This window comes from Octodon degus, unplaced genomic scaffold (assembly GCF_000260255.1).
Source record: "Octodon degus isolate 3935 unplaced genomic scaffold, OctDeg1.0 scaffold00001, whole genome shotgun sequence".
Classification (NCBI taxonomy): domain Eukaryota; kingdom Metazoa; phylum Chordata; class Mammalia; order Rodentia; family Octodontidae; genus Octodon; species Octodon degus.
Genome location: NW_004524577.1, coordinates 28,772,456 through 28,780,860, shown reverse-complemented (window position 1 = coordinate 28,780,860; position 8,405 = coordinate 28,772,456). Strand labels below are relative to the sequence as shown.

General features: G+C 32.6%; 1 pseudogene; it reads right to left on the bottom strand.

The window, feature by feature from the left end:
- Nucleotides 1-3,733: 3,733 nt before the first annotated feature.
- LOC101580527 overlaps nucleotides 3,734-8,405 on the bottom strand; it is a 61,707-nt pseudogene continuing 57,035 nt past the window's right edge.

The window sequence follows — 8,405 nt, the reverse complement described above, 5'->3', positions numbered from 1 at the left end:
ATGCAGTGTATTATTTGTTGAAAAATAAAAAAATAAAATAAAATAAAATAAAAAAAATCAAGCAGTAAAATTTTTTTCTTAGGAAGATATTTAGTCTTTATTAAGTTTTCAGCCAATGAATGAAGATCACCTATATTATGAGTGGCAATCTGCTTTACTTTTTCCACTCGTTTAAATGTTAATTTCATCCAAAGAAATCTTCACACAAATATCAAGGATGATGTTTGGCCAAACTATCTGGACACTCAGATTCCAAAGTATTTGATGTTACTCCATGATATTCTGATTTATTTGGTAGAAGTAAAAATTTTTAAAAGCTCCAACCATCAATTCTACTATGTACTACATTTTGAGAATTAGTATTTTAGTGTCTCTCCATTTCTATTCACTTTTTTGGACATTAAATTTCTTTTGAAACACTTGTATAACCAAATTAACACCAGAGAGCTCTCTCCATTTCTACACAAATATTAACAATCGAATTCAAAAATTAATAACCACCCCTGATCCCAATAGGAATCTAATACCAACAAACTTCACAAGCTAGCAAAATAAAATGAGACTTCATACTGAATCGAGAGCTCACAATGCTAAGAGAGTAAGTTCCTGGAAAAACAAGGTAGAATACAGAATACTTCAAGTAACCATCCTTACTTGATCCTTACTTGATCGGTCCTTTGATTGATGAATTTATTTCTTTCCATGATTCTGGTTAGGTTCATTGTTGACTTTATGAGGAACTTTGATTAAGTTCTCATCCAGTTCATTTGCAACCAGAATTGTGAAGACAATTAAATTCATGAACTGAGGCACTACTGTAGAATAATAAATTGCAAGGCTATACAAACTAGAAACTAAGTCATAATTCAGTCTTAGAAGAAAACTTTTGAGAGACCTTACCAGTAGAGTACTGCTTGAAAGATTAAAGATTTACAGCAAGTATACCATTAAAATGACTTCAGAAGCTAGCATAAAAGACTTTATTAAGTATTTTACATTAATGAAAATATTTTATACTATATATTTTCATTATAGGTTCCAAAGAAGGTCACAAATTCTTATTCAATTTGCTCTCAGGCTTTCACGGAGAGCAAATTGGTCAAGCAATGGCCATGACTCATTCACATGGCTGACACTGACAAAGGAGCTACAAACTATGGTACAGGGTTTCAGGGTAAATCCTGAGGGGATTGACTGGCCTTGGCAGATACAACAGTTACATTTCTTGTTATATAGGTCTTGCTCTATCTTTGTCTTGACCATCCAGCAGAAAAGTATAAAAACGAGGTATAAAAAGTAAAGCCATATTAATATGCTGAGCTGTAAAAGGCTCAAGTCAACACTTTGGACATTGCCAGTCCTACGGAAAACCAACTACTATTATAACTATATTGGATTATTTTGCTAAATTCACACACCTACAATATTTAAATGGCAATGGAATATCCATCTCTGATAAAACCAAACAAAAAAAGGGGATACAAATGAAGGACCATTTTGTATCTGTATATACAAAATAGGATAGATATATAGCTACTTTCTCTTAATTCAATGAGAAGAAAGATTTGTATTAAGAGTGTTAGGACAAGATATCATGCCTGCATCTTGTACTATATCCACTATGAAGACAACAATATGCAATGTATTAGCTATTGTAACTGTCCTACTAATCGGTTTTGAAATTGTCTCATTGCTATTTGTTTCTCAATAAAATTAATAAAAAATTCTCATTCAGCTCTGAATTAATATGGATTTAAACTAATAGAAACTTTTCTAAAGTACCACACTTGTTACTTTTCTGAGCAAAAAGCTTTAACACTGAAATTTATATTAACACAATTTTGAGAGCCACTTTACACTTATCATCTTCCTCGTTGACTATATCTAATGTGTATGCTCTTCAGATGTAATAGCACTAAACTATTAAAGCTAATAGTAAGTTATAATTTGCCCAAGTTATAGTCCATTTCCAAAACATACTATTATTTTTAACCTCACTTATGCTCTTGTTTTAGTTCCTTTTATAAGTTAGTGCTTTTTTTGCTTAAAGCCTATATTTCTATATTTGACTATATTTCTCTAAATATAAAAACTTTCACATAAATAATGTTTCTATAAAGTTTAATACAATAATAACACAAACTTACAAGGTCCTCTCATTTATTCAAGCATTAAACAAAAACAGTATGTGCTCAATAAATATCCACTGAAAAAAAGAATGTCTACTTATTCTATAAATGATACTCAATTCAAGTTTTGATCATGTTCTAAGCCCCAGTTAAATAACAACCACATACCCTCATTATTTCAGAACAATTTTTGTGACCTAGGAATTTATTATATGTTCCTTCTAATTAAAAATTATTAATTCTGAAATCTAACTGCTATCTATTAAAATGAATTACATTATTGTTAAAAAGGAAAGTTCTCTATTCTTGCCTCTTATGATGGATGCATCAGAAATAATAAATATGGTATATATGTATATTTACATGTTCTTTTGTGCCAAAGGGTATTAGAAATCTAAAAGTAGGGAATTTAAATCAAAACTATGCCTCGAAATTTCCTTTTACCAATGAACTTTCATTTACATAATATTGCAATACCTCATGGTTACTGCTATTCATAACTCCTAACACAGACACCAGTTGAGTGCACCTTTTTCTACATACAAAGGAAGAAAAGGCATACATGGCATCCCTAAAAATAGAAATGTTTTTAATCATCATTATAATATCCACATTTTTTAACTGTGAAAAGGTAAGCATATATAAAGGGTAGTCTATTTTTGTTGCAAAAATTATACACTTAAAATTAGCAGGGCTGCGAATACAGCTCAGTGGCACAGCACCTGCCTAGTAAGCATGGGTCATGAATTAGAAACCCAGTACCAAAGAGGAAATAAAAAACAAAAAATAAGATACATTTAGGAAAGATTACTACTTTATCAGTCAGTTAACCAATTACAAAGCCATTAGGAACTGGGTCCAATCTGGCTTTAAATAATTGAAGTAAATTTTATCATAATTTTTGATAATTATTTCATTTCTTTTTGGTAAAAGTACTGCTTTAATTGAAAAGATAGTAATAAGTAGTTAAAGTGTATTATAAAAATACATAATCTATTTCATGAAGATGAAAACTCAGGACTTCATTAAAGAAAGTAATTATCATTTTACTACACCATACAACTTGATTAATATTCAAAAAAATAATGATCAATATTAAATGCCATTTTTCCATATTCTAAACTGAATCAGAATCAATAGTGAAATGAAATTGTTTTAAACCAACAATGGGAGGCAAGACAAATAAATATAAATAAATACATATATTCCTATATATATGTATTTATATAATGTACATTTATCCTATGTATATATATAATGTTACATCTCATCCAAATGAAAATCAAGTAATATTAAGAGAAAAAATAATGTATAAATAGATAATTACGGAAAGGGAAGCATGTAAGTTGTTTAATATGGAAACATTATATATTTAAATCAAAAACGAAGTCAAAATTGTACACATATTGCCTACTAAAGCATCCTATACTGACGATTCAAAGCTATATGACCTAGTAAGAATCAAATAAAATGAAAATTTAGTGAAGCATCTCTACTATCAACATCAATTCTATAATATAAAAGAATTAAAATTACATTATTGTACTTAACACAAAATTATATATTAATTTGTCAGATTCATTTTGGCAATGACAAATGAAACATTATATTATATTACATTCAGAAGTTTCAGGTGCGTTATTACTAATGCTGAGTAAGTTCTTTTCTTGCAGTTCTAAGTTGATGCAAATGTTCTTTCATGTCCTGGGAAATATGGCAAACTCACCCATCTATACCAGGTCTTACAATTACTGATGATGGTTCATCTTTTTCTTCCTCAAAAGCAGTAAGTACAGTAAAACAAGTTAAAATACATGATGAGGCCCCCAATATACTCTAAAACTTAAACCTAAAAATTTGCTAGAATACTACATGAATCAAAATTCACATCAATAAAATTTTAATCAGAATTTCTCTGAATATTCTCCTCTCAAATAAATATTCAACAATGAATAAAATTTCATGGATATCATCAAGTTTACATATATATACAAAATCAAAAAGTTTATTAATTCATTTTTGTTTAACAGACTGTGTAAAGACATAATAAATCAGGTAAAGATTTGAATGTTACCACACATATATTACATCCCCTAAATATGTATAATTTTATATGTCAAGTTTTTAAAAATCTTCCAAAGTATTACTACATATAAAATATAAGGGGGAATATTAGACCTAGGTATACATGGCTTTTTTTTTTTTTGGCGGAACCGGGAATTGAACTCAGGTCCTTGAACTTGCCAGGGAAGCGATTATTCTACTGAGGCATCTCCCCAGCCCTCAAGATGGCTTTTTCTAAGTAAACACATTTACTTGATTATGTTTTACAATATGTTTTTTAATTGTCTCTTCATTTTACAATTGGAAATACAGAAAGTATGATCATCGTATTAAAACCTATACTTTCTTGTGTTAAAAAATAAACTACACATTTTACTTTCAAAATTATAACTCAAAATATATATATGGAATATATATATTTATATATCAGTTATTTATCAAATGATTAGCCACTTACAAAACCCATTATGAATTTACATTCTGATCATGAATTATTGTTGAGTGATTTTAAAAAGAATAAAAACTTCTAAATCAAATCCAAACATGAACTGTATATGGCAAGGCACAGTGTTTCTCTAAAAGGAAAAGACAGATGATTTACAAAGCACTTAGCCAATTTACTTAATTAGAATTGTTTCTGTAGAACAGAAGAGATAGAAAAATAAAAAGGGAGGCTAAGAAAACCTGAAAAAACAACCTGGAAAAATATATAATTTCATAGTGTTGGTCTTTTAGCCTTCAATTTTTTCTTATGAATTTCTTATTCTTATTTCTCCAAACACAAAATGTCAAGCACTATTTCAACATTGCCCAGAATTTAGGAAATAATTGCTCAAGAAAGAAGCACTTCTAAGATCCAGTCTTAACCCAGGCCTGGTGAGTGTGTGGGAGAGCTTCTGGCTACCATGCGCAGGCAGGACCTACTGGTCCAAACTCAGACACAGCATGGGTGAGACCCTCTTCCAAACCTTGGGATCCCCCACCACCACAACTCCACAGCACCCCACCCCCACCCCACCCACCCAGTGAGAATTTCTGCCCTGTTCTGGGAACCCCCAGATCCAGTCCTAGCCCAGGCCCAGCGAGTGTGTGGGAGAGCTTCCTCTCTTGCCTACTCCACCTTGTCCCCTGTAGACTCAGCTCAGGCCTGGCATACAGTCCTGGGTGAAACCCTGCAGCTGCAATCCCTGCAGAGAGACTAGGGGACGGGAACACCCAGCTATTCTAGGATCAGAACATCTTGCCAGAGGGGCACAACAGGTTCACTTCCCAGGACAGCAACAGGAAGCAGCTGAGCACAGCAGCCAGACCCAAGCCAGGCACAGCTGGATAAATCCAAACTTTGTAGATCTACACCTGAATTTCAGTAGGTGCTAAGGTTATAACTGCACCAAAGCTCTACAACAAAGGTCAGAAGACAGTGCTACACAAAATGACAACAAGAAGGACCAAAAATCCAATCTCAGACCCCAACCCCAGCCATAACAAGTGCAGAGGACACTAACACAGAACAAATTGGGAATCACACAACTGAAAGCAATGAATCAACAGCTTCTGACATAAAGAAACAACTGCAGAAAGGTATAGAGAAACTCAGATTGGAATTAAAAAGTAAATCCCTGAATTAATAACATCTGCAGTAAAGAATCAAGTGGAGAAACATATGGAGTAAACCCAATGCCCATCCAGAACAAGTGCAGAGGACACTAGCTCAGCTCAAATGTATGAATTAATAGCATCGATAGTAAATAAATAAGAGCAGAAAGTCATAGACGAACTCAGAGCAGAATTCTTTTCTAGTAGCTCAGCTCAAATGTACAAATTAATCACATCAATAGTAAATAAGCAACAGCAGAAAGTTAGAGGAAATCAAAGCGGAATGATTTTCTGAAATAAAAAAAGAATTCTCCAAACTCATAACATCTGAAGTAAAGAATCAACTACAGAAACATAGGGAGGAAATCCAATCTGAAGAAAAAACTGCAGTAAAATAATTACTGCTGGAAACTGGCAACTAGCCTGGCCGGTGAACACAGGGTAAATCCACTCTAAGAATGAGAAACATTTTGCATACCATCTCCCAATTTATGATTTGTTTTGTTATATACCCATAGTCTTTTTCTCCCATGATGAAAGTACAAAACCAACAGTTCCCACAGTTTGCCAATTTCTAATTGTGTTTGATGCTATTATAATTGCTAGCTATACTACTTTAAAATATCATATCTGTTTTAGCCATTTATTCTCCCTTGGGCAACAATATTGTGAAGCACTGGAGTAATAATCTCACCAAAGCCCTACACATAAAGACAGAGGACAGTTCCAAATGGAAACCAGCATCCCACACTCAATTAATTGGGAAGGCAGGATTTTGGGACAGACAGAAACCAAGAATCTCCAACACATGGAAGATATCTCTGAAGAACAGACTCTTCTTAGAGTGGCCTTGATAGTTAGGATATAGCTGCCTGCTATCATAATAATCATCACAGAAATAAAAATAAAGAGTTCTTTCTGAAATATAAAATGACCACATGAAGAAGAAAACTGCAATATCAGACCCCTATAGCCCACCCAGAACAAGTCAGGAGACGCAAGAAAAGAAAAATTGGAAGTAGCACACCTGAAATCACAAAATGAATGCAACTGGAGTAAGAAATAGATCTAGATGGATATGAAGGAAATCAAATCAGAAATAATCTCTCAGGTAAAAAAAAAAAGAAATGAATGAATAACACAGGAAAGAAATAGAATGCAATACAGATAGAGCTACCCAGGAAATTAAAAATTACAGTTAAAACTGGTAAAACTGAATGAAACTGAAGATAAACTTTCAGACCTTGAGATATAATTTCAGCTAACAACAAGGAAAGAAACAATCTCTTAAAACTAACAAGGAAACAGGAAATAATAATTCAACAGCTACATGATGACACAAAGACGACCAACATAAAATTGATAGGTGTCAATGAAAAAGAAGGAATCAACACAAATGACATAAAAAGCCTAATTACAAAACCAATGGCAGAAAAGTTCCCAAGCATGGAGTCAGAATCAGACATACAGTAAGTGAGGCACATAGAACTCCAATTAGCATCAACCAAAACAAATCTATAAAGAGGCATATAATAAAGATCCCAGAAATTCAGCACAAGAACAACATATTAAAAGCTGTTAGAGGAAAAAAAAAAAGATATCAATTATGAAGAAAAGCCTATCAGAACCACAACAGATATCTTAACACAAACCATCAAGTCAAGAAGCACTTGGAGTGAAGTACTTCAAGTACTGAAAGAAAACAACTTTGAACCCAGATTGATATGCCTTGCAAAACTATCAAATCAATGGAGAAGTAAAATACTTCCATGACAAAGAACAATTAAAGAAATTAATGGCCATCAAACCAACCCTACAAAGAGTACAGACAAATATTCTAGAAAGGAATAAAAATAACCACAATTCCAAGAACAACCACAGAAGGAAACCAGCAAGCAATTAAACACAGGGGAAAAGTACAGAAGCAACAACAAGAAAATAATATGACAAAGATAAGCCAATACATATCAGTTATAACCAGTAATTTAAATGGCCTCAATTCACTAATTAAAAGAAATACGCTAGCAACTTGAATCAAGAAACAAAATCCAAGAATATGCTGTATACAAGAAACACTTTTAAAGGAAATTCATAGGCTGAAAGTCAAAGGGTGGAAAACAGCACTCCATGCATCAAGACCTCAGACAAAAGCAGGAGTAACTACTCTGTTCACAGACAATGTGAACTTCAAACCACAAAAGACCACATGTGATAAAAAAAAATGTCACTATATACTTGTTAAGGAAAACTTCAAGAGAAAGAGATAACAGGGCCCGTGAGATGGCTCAGTGGAATAAGCGCTTCCCTGGCAAGTGCAAGGGCCTGAGTTCAATCCTTGGTTCTGCCAAAATAAATAAATAGATAAATAAAAATAGAAACTTTTTAAAAAAGAAAGAAAGAGATAACAATCAGAAATACATATGCACCAAATATGGGAGCACCAAACTATGCAAGATAAATATTAAATGGCATGAAAAATCAAATAACCAGCAACACAATCTTAACCATGAACATAGACACTCTATTGTCTCAAAGAAATAGGTCAAATAACCCAAAAAATTAGACAAGAAATAGCAGAACTGAACCAAAGCTTTGGACAAATTGAATTAGTAGACA